Source organism: Halichoerus grypus, chromosome 13 (genome assembly GCF_964656455.1).
Source record: "Halichoerus grypus chromosome 13, mHalGry1.hap1.1, whole genome shotgun sequence".
NCBI classification, from domain to species: Eukaryota; Metazoa; Chordata; class Mammalia; order Carnivora; family Phocidae; genus Halichoerus; species Halichoerus grypus.
Window position 1 is genome coordinate 22,883,100 of NC_135724.1, and position 22,729 is coordinate 22,905,828.

Here is a 22,729-nt window from a genome sequence, read left to right on the forward strand (position 1 = left end):
CACAACCAATGGACTTAGAGCCCAGAATTCTTTTTCCCTCTAAACACCACCCCATAAGAGTCACTGAGAGTGAAAATACACCCTCACAACAGGAACCATGTTAGTAATCTTGCTTTTAATATGCTACTGTCCCTTTAAAAATTTTAACTTTTATTTTTAATTGTAGCTGACATACAATTCTATATGAGTTTCAGGTCCACCACATAATGACTAGACAATTACATACATTACAAAATGCTCACCAAACGTATAGTTTCCATCTGCCACCTTATAAAGTTACCACAATATTATTGACTATATCCCCTATGCTGTACTTTTCATCCCCAGGACTTATTTATAACTGGAAGTTTGTACCTCTTAATCCCCTTCCCCTATTTTGTTGTCCTTCTTTGTTCCCTTTTTTTTCTTGATTCCTAGTATGTTCACTTTTTCTTGGAACTAAACTTTCAGAAGTTCAAAATTAGTGAATATTTTTGAGAGAATCCCTGAATTTGAAAACAAAAACTTTTAGAGATTCACAGAATTGGTAAAAATGATGTTTAAAAATAGAATGTTGTGTTTGCCAAGAAGTTAAAAAATGGTGTACAAGTAATTTTCTGTTTATATTCAAGTTATTGCAGAATTCAAGTATTAACTGAGGCTATGGTGGTTTCTCCTCAGGCACCAGAGGAGAGAAGTTTCCTGGTGCAGGTCCAGAAAAGTGTGAATATCCCTCCCATTATCACCTTCTTTTCTCCAGTCTGCCTTTAGACCCCATGCATTCATCATAGACCTCAGCCAACAGGAAGCTTAGCTCTGTTCCTTGCTCATGCCCAATCCCACCCACCCAGTCTATACTCTATGGATTGAGTCCTGGTTGTGGTTGGCCAGGAAATGAATGGGACTGGATCCTGACTGCAAATTCTGAACAAACACAGCACCCCTGATATCATCTGGGGTCTCTGCAGAAATACCTTACCCCATCAGTGTTTTTAAAGACAGAATTCTTGTCCCATTTCCAGATGACTGAGGTCCTCCCTTCTTTCCCACCGGGAACTGAATAGACAGTGATGAGATTTTGCCAATAGGATTTAAGGCTCCTGATACTTTTATGGGCTGGGCATCTTGGGGTCTGTGCTCTGGAGTGTCTGGGACTCTCACTATTCGTGTTTTCCTCTGCATGTCCCGATGGGAGTCCAAGCTGTGGGTCTCCCAGAGCAGATCCAGCCTTAAATAGTTAGAGGAAATTCTCAGCATAAAAATCATGTTCTATTGAAATCTACGAGACCTGGAAAATATTTTGATGGGCTGGGATCTAAATAAAAGCAATGTGTTGCTAGAAATCCTATTCCCAGGTTGAGATGCTGGAGAGAAATCAGAATTCACGTCTTCCTCACCCTCTGTCATGAATGCAAAAGGGATAAAGCTGCTTTCTGAACCTACTAAGGGAAAGAGAGAAGTCTTAGAGCTACATCAATAATATTTTGAGGGGCTCATGCAATTTTATGTTTGGGATGTGACTGTAGATGAAAGGCATCAGGATAACTTGTGATGACCACATCAAGAAGGCAGCAGTCAGGTTAATGGCCTTCAGTCACTGTCCTTTCTTCCTTCAAACCCACCATAAAGAAAGGATAAAATACATTAATTCACACTGGGGAGTAAGTGATTGTTAAGACTTACTAACCCTCTCCAAAGTATCCAGGGTATTTGTTCATTATTACTGCTAGTACTGGTCTCTGTGGGTAGCACTTTTGATTTAACTAAACTTTAAGCCAAACTTGGAACCAAACAGAGCTGAGATCCAGTCCAGTTTTGTAATTTACTTTTTGTGCAGAACTGAGGAATGATAAGGATAAATTATATTTTTACAATTATATTCAAAAAGAGCATTTACCCACCAAAATATCTGTCAGATTGAACAACTGTGGAATCATAGGCTGATCAATCACAGCCTGGGGGGCGGGGGGGGGGGGGCGGCTAGGCTATAAAATGTATCATGAGTTATGACAACGGTATGATTTAAAATAGAGAAAATCATTTTTAATTCTTTTAGAATAATTTTATTACTCACAGATTCTAATGTTTGGATCTCCAGATAAAGTCTCTTCCACAGTAGCTCTGGGTGTTTGGGTAATATTTTTGTTTTTTATTTTTATTTTAGCATAAAACTGTTGGGCCTCTTTTAGGTTCTTAGAGAGTCCCTGTATACAGGGAGTGTGGCATTGGAAAGTTGAGGTCATTCATTGTTTCAGTCTCAACAGATTTGCTATAAATAGGGAACGGGGCCTGCTCCTTAGATATACAACTTCCAAGTGGCCCCATAGCCCTAAACAAATGACATTAGGGTGGGAGACTTTGCTTCCTTAACTCTGAGGCATCAAAGGGCCCAGGCAGCAGAACCCACACTATTAGACCTGTGGGCCATTCGATGGATCCATGAATATGGAGGCAAGATGGCACTGAGGAGGAAGACAGCCTTGGAGCTTAGATGGTGGTGAACTCTGTTGCCTAGGTGAGGACTGGAGAGGTTAAAGAACCCGGGAGCCTGAAAGTGAGCTGCAAGGAGCAATTTCAGAAACCTGCATTTTGCAAACCTGTCTTCTTCTTTCGAATATTTCCCCTGTGTGTCCCTGTTTATTTAATTTGTGAATGAATGGTCCATTTTGAAAACTGACTTGCCTCCGTTGTGATAAAAGGAACAAAAAGGATGACACTTATCTCTGACTACAATTTGAAGTGATGTTGCCCACTTTTTGGAGGCCAGCAAGAGAAAGGAAACAGTAACAGATCCAAGAGCCTCCCAAAGGGAAGTTCAAAACTCAGGACAAACAGAGCTGGGAGAGAGATTTCATCTCTGAAATGCCCTTGGCTAAGGATCACCAAAACTAGGTAGAACCTGGGTATGAGGCCTGGCCCCTAGAGATTGGCACTTGAGCTGTACCATTCTCTGCAGGTAAAAATGGAGATATTTCTGTGGGAGGATCCCTAGCAAACTCACTTGGAGACCTTACCTATTCTGAGCCAGAGAGACTTCTCCAACCAGGAAAGGAAGGACCTGGGGAGCCACTCTTGATGCCCCAGGGCTCTCTGACCTATTGATTGCCTGTATCCTAGAAACAAATTAGTACAACAGAATACTGGATAAGACCTCTGGTTGGTATGAATCTGATTTGACTGCCCCATCCTGTGTGTCAGCTCACAGGCCCTGGGCATTACTGGGCCCCCATAACGTGCAAAGTTTGGGATTCATTTTGGCTAGATCCTGAGGGCAGAGGCCTAGGCTGACATCTGGGCCATCCTGAGAGATGTAGATTCTAGAACTGAGTGGGAACATGATAAAGGGTATATTTTAGGATGATGAATCTAAGAGTTTTCCTCCAATGGAGAATTATTTCTTCCATCTGTTCTTTCAAAGGAAGCTGGAAAATCACTATCACTCTTAGACACTAAGTCAGCTCCTGCCATGACCTGTGCAGGGGACTTTTTCAGTCGCCACCAATAGGAATGCACTACGTGTCATCACCAGAGACAGCTGGTGTTTGGGAGAAGAGCACTGGAATGGAAGACCTAAAGTAGTAAAAATAAGGGACAAGTTGACCATTTTCCCCCAGGGAAATCTCTACACACATGAACTCCAAAATTCCAAATCGCAGTAACTTTTTAAATTGAGTTTTAAAGTACCTCCCACCCACAGCAGAAAAAGCCTGCAAATATGTTCCCTCTCTCAATCTTTCCAGCTCACCTTACTGCCTCTCCAGCTTAATGATATTTCTGAATCAAAATCTGAGGTTTCTTGTGCTGAATCAAACATCACTTACAAAGGACTTGCAGGATGAATCTCCACATCATGCCCCAATTAATCATCCCTGCCCCACCAGCCCACATTCATTCTAGTCTTGACAAGCTATTTTTCTCCTCTTCAAATAATCTCAATCAGATCATGGCCCACCAGTGACATTTTTAGGGTCCAGGGAGAAAGGAGAAACCTCGAAGGAAACTCAAAGGCTGGTACAGAAGTAGGAGTTCTCCTGGGGTGATATGAAAGAAAAGAGAAATCTACACAGATTTAAATTCCCAAAGAAATCTAGCGAAGGCTGATGAATACCTTCTGTTTAGACAAATCTCTTCTGCAATAAATTGAAAAATCCATTTTCTTTAACTCGATCCCAATAGGGAGACACCACGGAGGCTACTTTCAACAGATAGAAATACTCCACTTGCCTCGAGGATATCCTACAGCACAGACAGCTACTGTTTCTCATGTGTCTTGTTAATGTTTTCTGTACACTAAAGTCCTATGCAATTACGTGGTATATTTCCTTCTAGAAGCTTAAGGCCCTTTATAAAGAGCTTAATGCTTTAGAAAGTGATTTCCTGGCCTCTTCCATGAAGTTCAGGTATTGAAAGAGCCGTCAGGATCTAAACTGGCCTGTTCTTATTCTCTCCTGGATCAGACATCTCTTGTGCCACAATCTTTTGGCCCCCTTCTGCTCCAGCTGTTGCTGGAAACCAGCACCCCATCAATGTTCGCGGACAGGCCTTATCTCCGTTGCACTGAAACCCTTTTGCTTTCTACCCTGGGCTTCTCTGTCTGACGGTGAGGGATGCAGGAGTGCAGGACCAACCTTAACGTGGAAGGGAGTTAACCCCCTCAGGGTTTGACCACTAGGGGATGTGAGCCGATGGATAAATGCGCTCTCTGGAGAGCAGACCTCTGGTTCTCAGATGTGAACGTGCACAGTCACCTGAGGAGCTCCTTAATGCAATATCCTGGGCCCCTCCCCTCCAGACATTCTGATTCAGAAGCTGGGGGTGGGGGCCATGAATCTGCATGAATAAAACAGTCAAGGGGACACCAATGCAACTGGCTCGAGCGCCGCATATATGGAACAATTCTGCATGCATTCTACGCAGCTCCTCAGAGGCTCCCAGCAAATCAAGGGCCAGCTGCCCACAGAAATGACCGATGTTTACTGTGCTTTTGCATCACCTTCCCCCCTTCCTTTCACTCTCTCCAGTACCTCACTCCTTCCTGGGATCACTTGCCAAATACACTTCCTGAAATGTCTTTGCCTCAGGCTCGACTTTCAGAGGAGACCAGTCAAAGGCATGGACCCTTAACTCCCACTTACCCTCAGCACTCCTATTAGACTCAGGCCTTGTTCCCCTGGACGATGTAGTCATGAATCCGGTCTTCCTATTGCAGCAATAAAATGTGATCACATCTAACAACATGATTCAGCTCATCCAGCCAGTAGGGCTTCTCTGAGATCAGGTATTTCATGAGAGTTTGTGCTGTTGTTGTTTTATGCATTTAAATCAAAAGAGTTGGTTTTCTAACTTTTTTTTTTCTGATACTTCTGTGTTGTCCATAAGTTTACCAAGGTCTCTCAGAATGTTCCAACCCCCCACCACCACCACCACCACCACCACCACAGCAGGGAGAAACATACAGCTTTGGGTGTTTTAATATTGACATGTCAGGTGCCTACTCAGCAGCTATTCCTCTCCTCTGACTCATAGTGCCTGTGGTCCTGCGGTGTGCCCAGCCCCAGGGTACAGACCATGACTGATTAATCCAGCCACGGCTCCAGGCCAGTAGTGTACCATTACCTAATGCTCATTTTCCCAGTCTTCCTGTTGTATGTATGTAGGCTACCTAATTCTGGCCAATGAGAAATAAAAAGAATAAAAGAAATAAATAAAAGGAAGTTTGAGAGCATTCTGAGAAATAACTTTTATCTCCATTGAAAGAAGGAGCATCGTCCAAGGACCACTTCCTACTGCCTCCCTGGATGCGCCCACGGCTCGTTACACCTTTTGTGCAGGCATAGTGCTTGAAGCAATGACAGCCGTCTTGCAATCGCAATATTGCAAGCACGGGCATGAAGAGCCAACCTGCTAAGGATGGCAGATCTGCTTAGTAAGCCACAGATTGCCTGACTCTAGACCTTTTGTTTGACCAGATAATCGATGTTGCTATTGCTGGACTCACCACTAGTCAAGTTCTGTAATTTATTTTATTATTTTATTTTATTTTATTTTATTTTATTTTACTGTTTAAGTAGGCTCTACACCCAGCATGGAGCCCAATGCAGGGCTTGACTTCACGACCCTGAGCTGAGATCAAGACCTGAGCTGAGACCAGGAGTCGGACACTTAACTGACTGAGCCACCCAGGAATCCCCAAGTTCTATTATTTGCATTCAGAAGTATTCCTGGCTTACACATGATGAAGGATTTGTATCCAGAATATATAAAGAACCCCTCCACATCAATAATAATAAGACAAACAACCCAATACAAAATAGGCAAGATTTTAACAGGCACTTCACAAAAGAAGCTATACATATGACCAACAAACCTATGAAAAGGTGCTCAGTGTAACTGCTCACCAGGGAATTGCAAATTAAAACCACAGTAAGATACTGCTGCAAATCCATCAGAATGGCTAAAATCATAGACTGACAAATACAAGTGCTAACAAGGAGGTGGAATAAGTGGAACTCTCTTACTTTGCTGGTGGGAGTGTAAAATGGTGCAGCCACTTTGGAGGACCGATGGCAGCTTCTAATAAAGCTGATGCCTGCCTACAGTGCAGAACAATTTTAACCAGACCACAGCCCTTCGATCAAAACCACCCACTGCTTATCACTGGCCCCATTCAGTACTGGCCAGGAGAAGTTCTGCCTCTCCAGGGGAACCAGACTTTTCTAACCCCCGGTCCTAGCCATTCAGGTGGGGCTATCTCCCCAGGTTGTGTCCTTTATTCTTAGCATTTCACGCATGATACCCCCAAATGAATTCAAAGACAGAGATAGTTCTTACGTGACTTAACTATTTTTGAACCCAAAATTGGTTACTTAGGCTGGCAGGGACAGATGTAGTTATGCAGATAGCAAGTAAAAGTCTTTTATATCTCAACTTCTCTGGATAACCTACGACTTGTATTAAGCACCTACATTGTTTTTAAGCCTCATTACTCCTTACTAAATATATATGCATTTGATAGATTATAAATAAATATCTGTTGATTTGAATTGATTTTACAGTTAAAGACTTGGAGAATAAATACAAAGATTCATAGATAGTTCTCACCTACACACATGCACTCACATGCACGTGCACATGCATAAGCCATCATTTCAGCCCTTCCATATCAAAGCAGAAGGCATGGCAAAAAAAAAGGCAGGAGTGATCCAATAGAGGGAAAATGTTGATGATACTGGAGCAATTGGGTGTAATCAAAGGAGCAATAGCTTTGAGTAGGGGTGAGAGGGTGGGATCCAGTGCACATGTGAAGGGTCTGGACAGAGAAAGCATATGGACAGTCCATTATAAAGGGAAAGAGAGCTAAGTAAATGGGTAAACTGTGAGTAGGCCAGTATACTTGGTGGTGGGAGCATGAAGAGGTTCCCAGGCATAAACTGGGACTGTCCCAGGCAAACCAGGACATATGGTCATCCTACTTACAGCTAACTGACTTGTTTACAGTGGAAGAACACTTGAGGCTGCCTTGCCCTGCCCCTGCCACCGGTCTTAGACCTGGAGTTGCTCCCACCATTATCTCTGCGGCCAGAATGGATTCTCCACTGCCTTGCCCTGTGCTTCATTAGCCACAATTCAAACTCTGGGGTGGGGGTGTCTGATTGATTGAACCTCGGTCACACACCCACTCTAGCTTCAGGGGAGACTGGGAACGCATCTGGCCTTTCAGCTGCTACCCCGCACCTACTCTAGTAAAATGATTCTGCCTCCTACACCACTTACCAGGTGGGGGATTCCTCCAACGTAGGTGGGATTTCAGACTCTAGGCAGCCAAAATAAAATAAAATAAAATAGCAAATGTCCTCTAGAATCGCCATTTCCTCATCCTTGGTTGAGCCTTTGCAGTCAGCATCCTCTGGGTCTTTTTATTTAATCTTATAAGACATTAGGAGTTCAATTTGGGAATATTTGATTAATGGTAGAGATTCAATCAGAGTGCATTTACTACTAATACTGCAATAATTTCACATTGGAAGAGGTAACTGTGAGCAATAAATTCACTTTCTAAAATGCCGATTTTACACAAATAAAATCAATTTGAAATTGATTAACTCAAAGCCACTGATGTTTCCCAATAAAATATGAATGATTTAACTTATTCTTAATCAGTATTATAGAAGGCTTGAAGTTTTCATGGGTTTTCCCATAAAACATTTTATGACTCTGTGCCTCACTGTCCATTTATAAACAAGGTTGCAGAGGCTTCTCAGAGCTCTGGGCACACCCTCTAATCAATAGGTCCCATTAGGTGCAGCAGTACCCTGACTACAAAGATACGGCTGGTCTGTTTTTCTTAAATACAAACAGATATTTGTTAATGCAAAAGCTACAGCCCAAGGTCTATTTGGCAGAATGTTTGCAATACAGAATTCCTTTCAAAGTAACAGCAAAACAACAACAATAATATGTTCACTATACGCCAGACACCATGTCATGTGCTGTGTATGGATTATTTCACTGAATCTTCACAACAACCTTATAAAGTATGTAGGATTATCAACATTATTTTATAGATAAGAACAGCAAAGCTCACAGAGGTTAGTTTTTGTACAAAGTTATACTGCTACGAAATATTGGAGCCTAGAAGCAAACTCAGGCCTCCTTTAAGAGCAATTCCAACCCCTTGGCTATCCACCGTGTACTAAACACACACACACACACACACACACACACCCCTTGTTTTCATTGTATAGCTGGATTCCTGAACCAGCCTACAGAAGTAGATGCAATCTATATTATTTTCAGTTTTTAATGTAGAAAATTATTGTGTACACTCCAATTTTCTTTACAAACATCAAAACTCTTCAACAGAAACCTAACCAGAGAAGCATAAATTTGATAGAGTAGGTCTGTGCTCCTTACGGGCCTACCAGCTGCCCTAACCTCCAAATGTCCTTCCATGTTTTGGTGGGGGAAGTACCTCCTAATATGGAAATCACCCAGGATGGAACTCCTCAAATTTAAATTACTCTCTTAACAAAAATACAGGGAACTAGATGGACATTCCATGGACAACTCTTCTCAGATCCTAATTTCCTTTTCATTATCTCCCTGATCTAAATCTTCCTTCTCTGCCACCCCCTCAAGCTGTGGCTATTTTTCCTCCTCTATCTTGTGTCCCACCAGCTTGAGCATCAGGGAGATGTCCTCCTTGCACAACATTGCTGCTTTCAAATTATTTGCATCCTTCTTCTTTCAAAGCTTCACCTCCTTGGATGCCTATGCCATCAGCTATGGAACCAGCCGCCCTTTTTCCTGCTGTCATCCACTTACCTCCAGGCAAGCACTGGATGGAGTGCTTTAATCACACAGAAAAGAGACAGGGCAAGATCAGCTGCGATAGTGGGCATCAGTCCCCATGGTCAGTGGGTCTTTCCCAGCAGCCAATGCGCTGTGTGTTCTTTGGTGATTCTGACTCTAACATGCAGTGGTCAGAAGCGTTTGGGCTTCTTTTCCTGGTGACTGGTTTTGTGATGATCTTTGCTAGCCTCCAAGTAGCTAGAGTCTTCCCCTGCCACTGGGACCCAGTGCAATTTCCAATTACATTTTAATGGCTAGGACTCTGCCACATGACCACACTTAGCTACAAGACAGTATGTTAGAGGGTAGACCTTGAGCAGCTACTTCCCAGGGATGAATCTATATTATAGAAGAGGAGCTAGCCACTTAGGTCACATTCCCAGGGGAAAAATCAGCAAACATTTGTAGAGCATTATTACAATTTGCACAGTGCTACCTTCTATTTTCACAAAAAGCACACACACATACACACACACCACATAAAATGAGATTTGACTCCTCCTAGAGGCACTTCAACAAAACGTGAAACATTAAGCCAAAGCATATTTCAGCCTTTGGAATTCCAGCTGTGGGCCATTCACCTGGCGGCATGCGTGGGGAGCCGAGGGACTTCCTTGCCTCTCTGACACCTCAGTTCAGGGAGCTTCTGCCAAGACACAGGTCAGCCCTGTCAGGCACTTCCTAGGCATGTGAACACACAAAGAGGGACCATTGTGAAGAACAAGAACAAAGAACAAAATAATGCTAGCCCATGGTCTTGCAACGGGTGTGCACTGACTTCTAAAGGTATTTGAACACTTGCATGAACTTTATGCAATTCAGCTTCTCATTTTTGAAATGGGAAGAACAACCCAAACCCCAGAGTAAGCATCAGCTTGGGAGGAAGCCATACTGACTCCAAGAATCCCACTGAGAGTTTGTGGTATTGTGCTTCAGTGTGTTTTCACTTTGGTGTGTTTTCACCAAGAACACAGTTGTTGCCAACTCCACCCCCTTAGTAAGATGCCTTTACTAAACTCCTGCAAGGACTGGCGTATGGGTTGGGTCTCTTTCCCAGGGGTATGTGGGGAGGTGCTGGCTCAGGCCCCTCTTTCTGGTTCAAGGAACATCCAGAACTAGAGGATGTGATTAATGAAGACTGAAGACACATCACCATCCAAAAGGCAATCTGGAGTGAGAGTGCTCTATCTAGCCCTCCCCCCTTGCCCTTTTGCTTTCCTGTGCCTTCCTCCCTCACACACCCCTCCCCAATGGTTTTCTTTCATAGCCTTATTTTGCACCAAAGAAAAAATGAGTGTGTTGGGAAGTTAAACCCAATATTCTTGATTGACTGACAGAAATAATAAAAAGTTAACCGAAGACTATCTGTACGGCAGAAGGTGGATAGTACCCAAAGCAAATGGCTAATCAAGGTCTGACTCTTCCTCAATATCCATCTTCATGCGTCCCTGAAAGATTTAAGTCAAAGGTGGTGATGCTGTTTTCCATTGTGAACCACTGACCCACTGAAAAATCAATGGAGGGCCACAAACAAATAAAAAGCAACCTAGTTCTTTATTTCCCTGGGAGAAATATAATGTACTGAATTCACCTGCTTCCTAAATTATAAATAAAAAGGCCACGGAACAATTCAATAAAAGAATAACAGGAAAAAGAATGAAGAAAGAGAGACTTATAAGACTTAGCAAAAAAGGGCAAAATTATCTCTTTTTAACCCTTTCTTCCAAAGCTAATTATCTTACTAATTTTCTTGATTTTTAGGTCAAACTTAACCTTTTAGCACAATGGCTGTTAACCAGACAATGCACAGCAGCATTACCTATGGGAAGTAGCAAAAATGTGTATTTGGAAGCTTACCACAAGGTTTTGATTCACTAGGGCTCTGTTGTGTGTATGGGTGATTCTCATACAACATCCTGGTTCAGACCTTGATTTTAGCTTGTTTTCAACAAGTCAGCTCCACCAACCATACAGGAATAAAGAATTCTACTTCTCTATACCAGCATCAACATGACGCTTACCCATTTGACTTGATTTGGCCAATGAAATGTGGGCAAAATGATATGTGTCGTTCTGAGTCGAAGAGGTAGCTCATAATTCATTAGCTTTCTCTTCTGCTGCCATGATGAGTATGTCCCAGAGATAGGCTGCTCCATCCTCCTGGATCTCACGGCAATAAATAAATAAATAAATAAAGATGCAACTCCCCTTCAATGAACCTGCAGCATAAACAAAAAGTAAGCTTTTGTTTTTGTAAATCACTGAGATTTTGAGATTGTTTGTTACTGAAGCATAATCTAGCCTATCCCTATCCCGACTGATATGCTACTCCCCAAAAGAAATGTTTTATCTCTTTCATAAGCTGGAAGATTTCTGCCTCTGCTTTAAGTAAAGAAGGGAAGTAACACTTATTAAGTAACTACTATCTGCCTGGTGCTTTACATAGTGTCTTTTCAGTTTTCTAACAGCCCCATGAGGAAGAGTGTTATCTTCATTTTACAAATGAGGAGACTCTGACTCAGAAAACTTAATATGCCCAATTTGAGCAGGAAGTCATTGACCTTGGAATTGAACCCACCACCCATATCTGTTTCTCAAATCCATACTCTCCACCACAGAGAACTGTTCAAAATATACCTACTTCCATCCTTCTGCCTTTTCCCCTCCTTCTGCTCTACCAGGGTTTCTGCTTATGATATTAGAAAGGAAGACTAATAACAAGGAGAACTGGAAATGAATGTCTGAGGAAGTGAAAACGGGGATATGAACTCTGAGTCAGCCTCCATGGAAAGCACGCACTCTTGGGTACCAGTAACAGACCCCATAGCACGGCTTTGAAACAGATGACTGTTGGGAGCATGTCTTACACGCCGGCAAAGAAAATGCTGATAATTAAGTGAAAATGAAATCATCAAAGCAAATTGCATTAAAATGTAATCCAGCTTATTCCAGAAAGAAGGAGGATGCTAGAAACTGATTATAAAATATACCCAAAGAGCTTTGATTTCTTGCTGAAGGAATTACATATTTATAACTCCTTTAAAAATAAATTGTCATGCAAGTGTCATGCTGGGTTCTGAGTCTCCATGACTCCCAAAATAAACATGGGAGTGCAGCCCAGAATAAGCTGCAACCCCCCCAAGAGCAAGGCCTTTCTCATGATCTACCCGAAGCAAGCCAGAGATTCGCGGCTGCCCTTCCACGCAACGCGGTCTGCTTACTCGATTCACTGCTGAGCCATGTGCTGCGGACAAGAGTGAGAGCACACCCCTGAGGCTGTGACACTCCTCCCTGAGCATAACAAGACTGAGAGCAAAAGGTCACACCGTTCTTGAGATAACACAACACGCAACAAACACCCACCCCCACACTCACTCACTCACAGCATAGAAGATGTGATGTGCCTCCAAATAAATATTTACATTGCTTTTCCAGAATAAGAGTTCCTAGAGAAGTAGTTTCTACCATATTACAAAGCAGAAGGATATGGCTTTATCAGGGGCCCAACCCTCCTCCCCACATCACCCGCACCAGCTCACTGGTCTATAAAGTGGGTAGTTTGTCCCTGACTAAGCCTTCCTCCTCTTTCTGAACTCCCTCTCCCACTTCCTAAGACCCCCACCTTTCGTTCCTAGTATTTATTTAATTCCAGTCCTTTACTCGCCTTATCAATCTGACCTCCCAAGGTTCTGATCTCATTCAAAGCATCGTAGAAGGAATTTGTCACAAGCCTCGCTCTCCAGGCGTGGTCACACGAGCCATTTCATGATCTCCTTGCTGCAATTTCAGGCATCCACCATCAGGTAAAGAAGAGGTCTGGGGAGAAAGGGGCCTTCATTTCTCCCGGGCAGTCCCCTGCTCTGCTGATAGAGAGGGCTAGCCCTGATCTCTGCCTTCATCTCAGATTCCCCAGATGCAAACGATGCTTTGATTCAGTCCTGGGGGAAGCCAAAGTTCAAAGAACACTAAGAAGTAAAGTATCATAGGCACATTTGCTGAAAAAATAAACTCTGAAGGTAAGGAGTTGCAGGTTTTACACCATCTTTTGTTTAGATGGGCTGTGCTGTTGCCTTGACAGGAATTCTTGCTGCCTCAGACTTCCCCATTCTGTTTTCCTGCCTGTGTCTCTATTGCCTTCATTAACCCCTCTCTGTCTGAAGGTTTTCACTGAAATCCAGGTCAAAGAACCCCTCTGTGTGAAACACTCTCTGATTTCCCTCTTTTTAGGAGGCCCCTTTGCCCTGCCCTAATGGATTTGGCATTTTGGTATTTAAGTACTCACTTTGGTATTGTTTAATTATTTCCCATTAGAATGTCATACTTCCTAGTGGGGAAGTGTGGGATTTGTTATCTGCAAAGCATTCCTCCTTCCTGTGAGGAACATCCTCTCCTCCGTTCTAAGGTGATTCTGCTCCATCCCTAAGGTTGGGGTGGGGCTAACCCCACACCCACCACCACCCAAGTGTGGACATGGACCCAGGTTTGGCTAATCAGGGAAATTATCCTTCTTCTCAGGGAGTGGTTCTGGAATTAAAAGTACCCTAAGATGGGATCATTTCTGGAGCCTCTGTCCCAGAGAGTTTAGAAGTTTTAACAACAGCAGAGCCCTGGGACAGCCGGCAGCCTGATGCTAACACGTGAAGCATGCCAAGGTGAGGTGAACAGAGCTGAACTATGCGAAGAGAGAGAGATTATTTGTTGATACTGCTGGATCCAGCCATACCTAGAGCTAAACGTATTCGCCTGGAACTTAACATTCACATCCTTTGTCTCTTCTCAGTTAGTCTCAGTTGATTGTCTGTCACTTGCAACAGTAAGAGTCATAATAGTACATCTTCTCAGTCTAATGATAAACTTATGTTATTAATCTTATACTTCTTTTTATTCTTTTGCGGGAGAATGAGGTGGAAACAGCCCGGACACTGATTCCATGTTTGAGGACATAAGTGTATTTGAATAGAAGAGAAGAGTTAGAAATAGTGCCTCGATTCCTGGAGAGCAACAAGAACATGCCAGACGTTTGTAGTATGTCACGGGGCGGGGGTTGGGGGGAGGCCCTTGAAAAGCCAGCTGGGCCTGGGAGGCAGTCAAAGTCTCCATAATACAATAATGCAAGGGTTTAATATTTCAAAACAAGTGAGCTTAACTCCAGGTTTGCTCTAGGACTCTTCTTTCCTCATGTGATATTAAACTGTGTTGTCTTTCAGAACACTCACCTTGGTCCAATGTGCTTCCAGTGTGCTTGCTTTGTAGGTGAACAATAAGGAAATGAGAGGTAGTTATTGTGACCAGAACTCACTCTTCCCAAACTCTTACAGCTAAGCCAAGGAGCACACTATATTAATATCTGGCCAGAGAATAAAGCATTTTAATTTATAAGAAATTGAGGGAACAAGGATCTCACCTTTGCTTCTGGGGGTAAAATGGGAGGAAAAAGGCCTTTCATGAAGCTGAGGGTGCAGAGACCCAGATTAATGAATTTAAAAGGAGAGAATGCATGAAAACAGAGAAGAGACAAAGATAGGAGAGGGAACATTCATGGCATATCCTCCACTCAAAGGCCTAAACCTGAACTAGGCTTTGGAAGTGTGGTATAGAATAATTAATCCTGCTGGCAGGTTCAGTCTCTGACCTTCCAGCCCTCTAGACCTCTACTGCTAAGAGTCTTTTATGTCTTTCCATAGCCTAGAGGTTTTGATCTGGTGAAGTCTGGTGAGGTGGGAAAGACCCTCACCTAGTCGTCCTGTGTTGTAGAGGCATGGCAGAAGACTTTCTCAAAACATGCAAGGCAGTAAGATCACATTTCTGATTAGTAAGTCCTTCCTACTGGGGCTGGCAAAGACTACCCCGTAGAGAAAAGAAAAAGAACAGTGCTGGATCAGGGTCATATGTTACAATGCAATGACCATTCATTCTCCCTATTAATATCCAACCCATAACCATACGGTCAGAGCTGGAGGTCTATATCTTTATTAATTATGTTCATCAGAAATTCAATTCTCTGAAAACAGTGTCGCTGAGTCAGTTGGTATTTTAACAATAGAATATTATAACGTATTTACTGAATGAAAAAACCCTCCCCACACACAGAGAAATCTACAGGGATAGTATGTTCCTAATCACCAGAAAACCATTGAAAGAAAGGAGGCCCAATGGTTTGGAAAGGGAGGAGTAAGAAGAAAATAGGTTTAAAATATGGCATTTTAGAATCTATTGTTTTATGTCCTTTTTTTCAGGAGAAAATGAACAGGAAGTCACAATTTAAAGACTAGATAGAGGTAACCTCTCTGGAAACAATAAAATTCATTAGACTTGTCTTGCATGATAATACTAAAAATGACAGGAAATTCAGGAAAATGACAGTTAGCCCAGACTCATACCCAACCAAATCGGACAAATAGTCATTCAAAAGATCCCCCTTGGAAACTGCAGTTCTGGTATGCTCAATTTTCAGTGAATTTAATAGGATGTCTTGGAGAGCACACTGAACTACAAGTGAAAAGAATTAAGGTTTCATCTTATCTCTGCCACTAATTACCTCTGTGGCCTTGAATAAGCCATTCAAAGTCCCCAGAAATCAAATATGATGATCTCACAGGGCCTTTGAACTCTAACCTTCTATGACTAAGTGGAAACTAATTTAGGTTACAGGAAAAAATCTCAAGCTTAGAAAAATGGTGAGTTTCACAGTAACCTGTTGATGATAAAAACCCATTGACAGTTATTTTATTGAAATTAAAATAAAAGCCACCATTTAATAAGCACTTACTGTATACCAAGTCCTTCATATATGTCATCTCCAATCATTAAACTTATAAAGATATATTATTATCCCTATTTTACAAGTCTAGAAATTAAGTCTCAGAGAATTTAGGTAAATTGCCCAAGACTTACACAATTATTAAGTTAGAATCAGGATTCACAGATGTTATTCAAAAACGTGTGCCTCTTTCTTACTGTGGCTAACTGCCAATTTTATAACTTAATAAAAAGTCAAGCAAACAGTAGAAGGAAATTTCTGAGATCTATGATGTGAAATTTCTGAGAACTGTGTGAAGGACCATAAGAGAGATGGAGAGCTGATCACCAAAAATTTGTGACCATCTATCTATAGGAGTAAGAAAATATACACATAGCCAGGTACAACCCCATTTGCTTTCAGGTGGGCCCATGTGGCTGTCTTTCCAACAAAATATGAAGGAAGTGATATTTTTCACTTATAGACCATCATTTTTGAGAAATACATGGGACTCTTACAAACACCCTTTCCCCAGCAGTCTAGAGCAGAGAACTCCAAAGCCGTGGAGGATGTAGCCACAAGATGGAAATAGCCTGAGTCCCTGAATCAGTGTGTGAAAAAAGATCAGCCTGCTGTCCAGGAACATCTAAATTGAATTATTACATTAGTGAGGAAAGCACTTTTATTATGTGTGACACTAATATTTTAGGGTTTGTTTCTTACATCATCTAGCATTTCCCTACTGAGACAGGGTACCAGATGAACTACACAGTGATATTATCTCTTTGCCCCTAGTATATCCCAGTTACATAATGTTTCTCAACTTGTGTGTTGGGGAGAGGTCAGGGAGTTGGGGACGGAGGTTGGGGAGTTGCTATTCCATGCCTTAAAGAACAGGGAAGGAGGATAGAGAAAGGGTGTGTCCAATTGCTCAGCCCATTCACAAATTCATTCCATCTTGGCAACTCATGCACACATATGTATTTGGTAAGAATGTCTTGGTAATTATGATATGTACCAACACACAAATTGCATCCAGCTTCATAATACCCAGCCACATATTATAGTTGAGAAACATTGCCCTAACATTGGAAGATTATTACATCTTTTGGTTCAACCCTTCACCAATCTTTGAAACCAATCCTATCCTCATGCAGAGAAATATAAGAAGGACCAGGGCTTGGTTACTATGTTTGTTTCCTAGGGATGTCATAATAAGTTACCACAAACTGGGTAGCTTAAAACAACATGAATTTATTCTCTCATAGTCCTAACGGCTGGAAGTCTGAAATTAAAGTGAGTTGGTTCTCTCTGAGGACTATAATAGACATTTTGTTCCATGACTCTCTCCCAGTTTCTGGTGGTTTCTGACAATTCTTGGCATTCCTTAGCTAATAGGCACATGATTCCAATCACTACTTCTTCCCTGAATTTGTGTCCAAATTTCTCTCTTCATATAAGGACATCAGTCATATTGGATTTAAGGCCCCACCTTCATCAAGTGGGACTGTACCTTAATTTGTAGATTACATCTAAAAAGATGCTATTTCCAAATAAGATCACATTCACGGATAGCAGGGCTTAATCTTCAACACATATTTTTGGGGGGACACAATTGCATCTATTGCAGCTACTAAGGCAGTTGTCATCTTATAGTCAGGTTTTTATAACTGGCCTACTAAAATCTGATCTAAAATGAAGTCTTGTTGAACAAGGCTCCTTGGAAGAAAGTTCGAATCTCAAGCCCCCGTGCAGTTTCCAGCCCTACCTTTCTCTCTTGTGTTCTTACTGGAACTGGAGTCCTGCTTCTGCAAGTCCAGCCAGAGTGTCCCTTCCTGCCTGCCCCTTAGTCTCCTTGATATAGACTCCTTACGTCTCCAGAAGTCAGCCTGCTCTTCACTGCAGTGTCGCTTCGAAACGGACTCCTCGTTCATCCACCCCAGCCATATTACTAGTGGACTGGACTTCCGGATCTCTGTCAGTTTGACAAACTATCCCCACAGTCAACTAACCTCAATGGTGATCAGTCCCAGGCCCAGACAATGTACCTCTGATCTGGGGGGAGGGAATTCAAGAGAGTATAAATGTGATACCAGGAAAATGTTCAGAGCAGGCAAAGCTTCTTGAGGAGAGCCCAGAGATTGCAGCTGTCATGGTAGGTACCGCAGAGTACGTACTGAAGAGTGTGGACCGTCCTGTGGGTAGAAGAGTCCACGCAGAGTATGGTACGTGCTGGGTAGTGCTCCCCAGGCAGTTACAAACCCCCAGAATCTGGCACAAGTGCAGGATATACAATGACCAGAGGTCAAAGCAGAGCCGTGGTCAGAAACCCAGGACAACCAGCGTGAGCTGGGGAGAATGCAGCTACCTGAATGCAGGGAAGGAGGTTGGGAATCCCGTAGGGGAGTGTAGAACATTGCTTCAGGCGTTCGTGTCTGGTCATGTTCTGCGGTAAATCTGATAGGAGGCAAGTTTCCTGTTCAGTTTCTCATGTACTTCTTGTTGGGGCAGAAACACATTCCAAGGGATGGGCAGCTCCTGGGCCACAGAAGAGGACATGTGGATGAAAACAGTTAAAATAGAAACACCACACTTTTTAAAGCCAGGAGGTCATCTTCGATTCCCTTACTTTACAAATGAAGGACCAAGTTCCATTTACCTATTATAACCCATGGGGAGAGAGAGAGACAGAAGGAAATCACTTCCTGCCTCCGTTACTTTCCAGCCTGGTCACTAACTAGGAACCAGGTGCAGATAGAACTAGAGGGCAACCTCATCGGCTTCCAGAGCTTTAAGCAGCAGGCTCTGAATACGAAGAGGTGCCTTGCTGGAAGGAGCAGTTACACACATAAGGCTTCCCAGTGGACTCTCAGAGATTCCCAGTCTGGTTCCAGTTTGGAACAACCAAGCCTAACTATGGGATTTATGAAGCTGACTCTTCCCCTTACCAGCAGGTGGCTTGGGTGGCAGCATCTGGTTTGGTTGGAATCACCTTCTGCCCCCAAACTATGCAGAGAAGGTTTGAAAGCAAGGACTGGGCAAAAACAAAAAAAAACAAAAAAAACTCTTCCTGGCCCCGTGGATCCTGCTGGGAAGCCTGTACTGCTTTCCAAGATGTACTCCAGGAGGAAGAGTCCCCAGACTGGGACAGCGGGAGGTCCTCCAGAGGCTGCGCGGTAATCAGACCCCATTCATTAGAAAGCCGGACCCTTAGGACAATCAGAGCAAGGACTTTTCACGCCTGCCTGTCGTGTTTAATCAATCAGCGCGACAAGCTTGTTAGACTCACGCCGCAGTGGGGCTCTGAGCTGCCTGCCAAACCATTTTGTGAGAAGCTGCTGAAAAAAGGAAAAAAAGCAAAAGGAAAAAAGAAGAGAGAGAGAGAGAAGAAAATTTCACAAAGCCAACAAACTGTATCAGTGTGATTGGACAAGGACCCCCCAGGGGCCAAAGGCAGCTTTTCAGAGGGAGACTGGAGGAGCTGGGCTGAGCCTGTACCTTGTGCCCCCAATGCAATCTGGCACCTTCTCCTCAGACACATGTGATGTTCAAGCCTGCTGGCCCTCTGCGGGAGACACAGGTCGTGCGTCTGAAGAAGGGCCTCTTTCTGCCTTGGCTACTGTCAGGGTTCAGGCTCCCAGTTCTGCAGGGAACCAGACCCTCGCCGCTGCCAGCCCCTCTCCCTCCGCTCCGGACTCCCCACCAATCTCAGCACCACCAGGACATTCGCGGTTAATGAAATTCAGTTGCTAGGAGGCAAAGTTTTAAACAGGTCACTCCAACTCTCTGCCTATCTGACTTCATTTTTAACAAGCTTCATTCCCAGAGGTTTTGTTAAGCGGGGTGTCACGATCAGAGAGTGTACAAAAAGAGGTCTTTGGGGGTGTCGGGTCCAGCCCCATCAGTCCTCAGAAGGGAAAACTAGGGTACCATAATAACGTGCTAAATATCTAACAGGTGCCACATATATTATGCTATATAATAAAATGTTTAAAAAGGTAATTTCTGAAACTTTAAGAGTTAGAGATCGCAAAAGTCACGTAGAAGCAGATTGTGGCTAAAACCACCTTACATTCCTGAGCTATAAAAGAAGGGATAGGATTAATTTGCTAAGGGCTGCTGTGACCAAGTCCTGTAAACTGGGTGGTTTAAAACCACAGAAATGTATTCTCTCACAGTTCTAGGGGCTAGAAGTCAGAAATCAAGGTGTCAGGAGAGTTCGTTCCTTCTGAGGGCTCTGAGGAAGAGTCTGTCCTGTGCCTCTCCCAGATTCTGGGGACAGCGGGCAATCCTCGGTGCTCCTTGCCTTGTGGCCGTATCACTCCAATCTGCCTCAGTTGTCCTAGAGCATCCTCTCGGCACCTCTTCACATCATCTCCTCTGTCCCTTCCCTTCAGTGATATTATATTGTTCAGGGGCCACCCTGATCCAACAGGACATCATCTTAACTTGATTAAAGCCACAAACGCTGTCCTTCCAAAGACTGTCACATTCACAGGTACCAGTGGTTAGGACTCCGACATATCTTTTGGTGGACACAACTGGACCCCTGACAGGCAGCAATACCTTTCCCAACTACCTAAGCTTGAGGAAAACAGATGGTAAAGGACTTTGAAAAACATGCAGTTTGTATACAAACTTTTAAACGTTGTACACAAATTGTAAGTTTTCAAAGTCTTTTGCCATCTATTTTCCTTAAAAGGAAGGGATGGAAAACATGTCCCTGAGCCCCGTTCCACGTCCTCTCGTGCAGGATGACTAGAATCCATGACACTTCTTCAGAAACCCAGTCTGTGTGTACATAATGACTAGTAATGACAAGACAGCAGCCTTCCTTAGGCCAAGTTTGATTTCTCACTCACGTATGCTTTAGGCAAACATGACTGGTGCCCCAGCCACTGGTGGGCTGCCATCTTTTAGTGACAGTGAGGTCAGAGAGAGAGAGAGAGAGAGAGAGTGGTGAAGGACTGGAGAGGAATCTGAAGTTGGAAGTAAATGAGGCTTCTTTGAACAACCATGAAAGATGGGACAAGTCTTGCATATGTACCCCTGGCACTTTCCTTCCTGAATTGCAACCACTTTGGCCACTTCTCTGTAACATTTCAATAACTCCTCGTGGCTTTGATGAGATGGTCGAGGTTCAGACCACCTCCCCTGCCCAGAATGATCCAGGTAGTTGACTGGCAAAGACCAGGACTGGGGCAGGTGGGGGAGGGCGCATAGAACATCCATTTTCAGGTTCTTTGATATGCATCAGCTCTATAGCGAACTGAGATTTTCCAGAAATGTAATTGAAAGGCAGAGCCTGGCTGGTTTCTGGGTTTGGAGTTTAGATAAGAATGCCAAAGTCTAGGGGGAAAATTCAAAATAGATTCTATGAGGGTACAGTGAATCTAGCAATTCTAAATGAGTTTTGGCTTCAGCTTCTAGCCTTCCTGCCCATTAAAGTGAAACTTTTCTTAGGAGGAATCAGATTTTTAAGTTCAACTCATTACAGTTTCCTCAGAGTGAAATGAAATTTGGAGCACCAGGTTTGACTGAAAAACCAGGAGGCCATTTGGTCTCTTCCAGATCTTAAGTCATTAAATATCTGGGGTGACCGGCCTCACTATCCCCTACGCACCGTGGAGGTGGATGAGAAGACCACGACCCTGCCTCTTCCCTCAAGGAGTTTAGAATATCATGGAGAGATCGAATTCATGTATCTGAAACAAGGAATTTTAAATGATAGCATAAAATATAGCGCTAAATAAAGTAAAATCAAGGGACACAATGTGTAGTAGGAACTACAGGTCGCCCGTGTAAGGCAGGACTGATTTTATGTGGCATTACAGGGAAAATTCTCCATGGAGTCAGGCCCGCTCACCCCTACTCACCTGGCTACCGTGTCTAGAAACTTTCAACTTGCAGCTCCAGAATAATGCCAACCATTATCCCAGTTTTTCTCAACTTATTGACCACAACACACAGTAAAAAAAATACTTGCTATTGCAACTCAGTACTCACATACAAGAGCATCCAGGAACAGTACTTTTCTGGATGCATTCCTTTTGCTTTTCTAGATCCACTCTCCACCCTTCTCCAGCTGATGCCCAGGGATCCTATCTGTAGGCTCTCTTGCCCTCCAGCCAAAGGTGGGTTTGGCCAATGGGAAGCGCTAGCAGGGGATGCAGATGGCAGGAGGAGAGTGGGAGTGGGCATTTTTCTCATACTGGCTCCTACCAGCCAACTTGCCGTGGGGTGTCTGCTTGCCTCTTCTGAAGATCACAGCTCCTGTCAGGCATCCCTCTCCTTTTGGTATTCTGGAAGCTTGCTTTCTATTTACGTCTTCAGGCCTAAGAATGATAAGGTCTCCCTGCTATTATCAGGCCCAGATGCTGCACCATCTCTGGGCTTCTTCTGCCTTTGCCAACAGTCAGTTTTATTAAACAGTCCTCAAGTTATTCAGTTTGAGTCTCATCTGCTTCCTGACAGTACTTCGCTGATACAAATCCTTACTCTGACCACATGTGATGCAATCTGATGTTCTTTATTCCATTTTTTAAAAAAAAAATCCGAACAAACAATGGTCTCTCACTTAATTGATTTCACAACCAGTGGGTAGTGAGCCATAGTTTGGGAAACATTTATTGTCATCAAAAATAACTTAGCTGTTGTTCT

General features: G+C 43.2%; 1 long non-coding RNA gene across 1 annotated transcript in view; it reads right to left on the minus strand.

Moving 5' to 3' along the window:
• Window positions 1-7,789, minus strand: part of LOC144379772 (uncharacterized) — a 93,718-nt gene extending 85,929 nt beyond the window's left edge. Inside the window, exon 1 of the long non-coding RNA XR_013443149.1 lies at window positions 7,753-7,789. This is a non-coding gene — a long non-coding RNA (uncharacterized LOC144379772). The remainder of the gene's footprint in view (window positions 1-7,752) is intronic.
• Window positions 7,790-22,729: the final 14,940 nt, after the last annotated feature.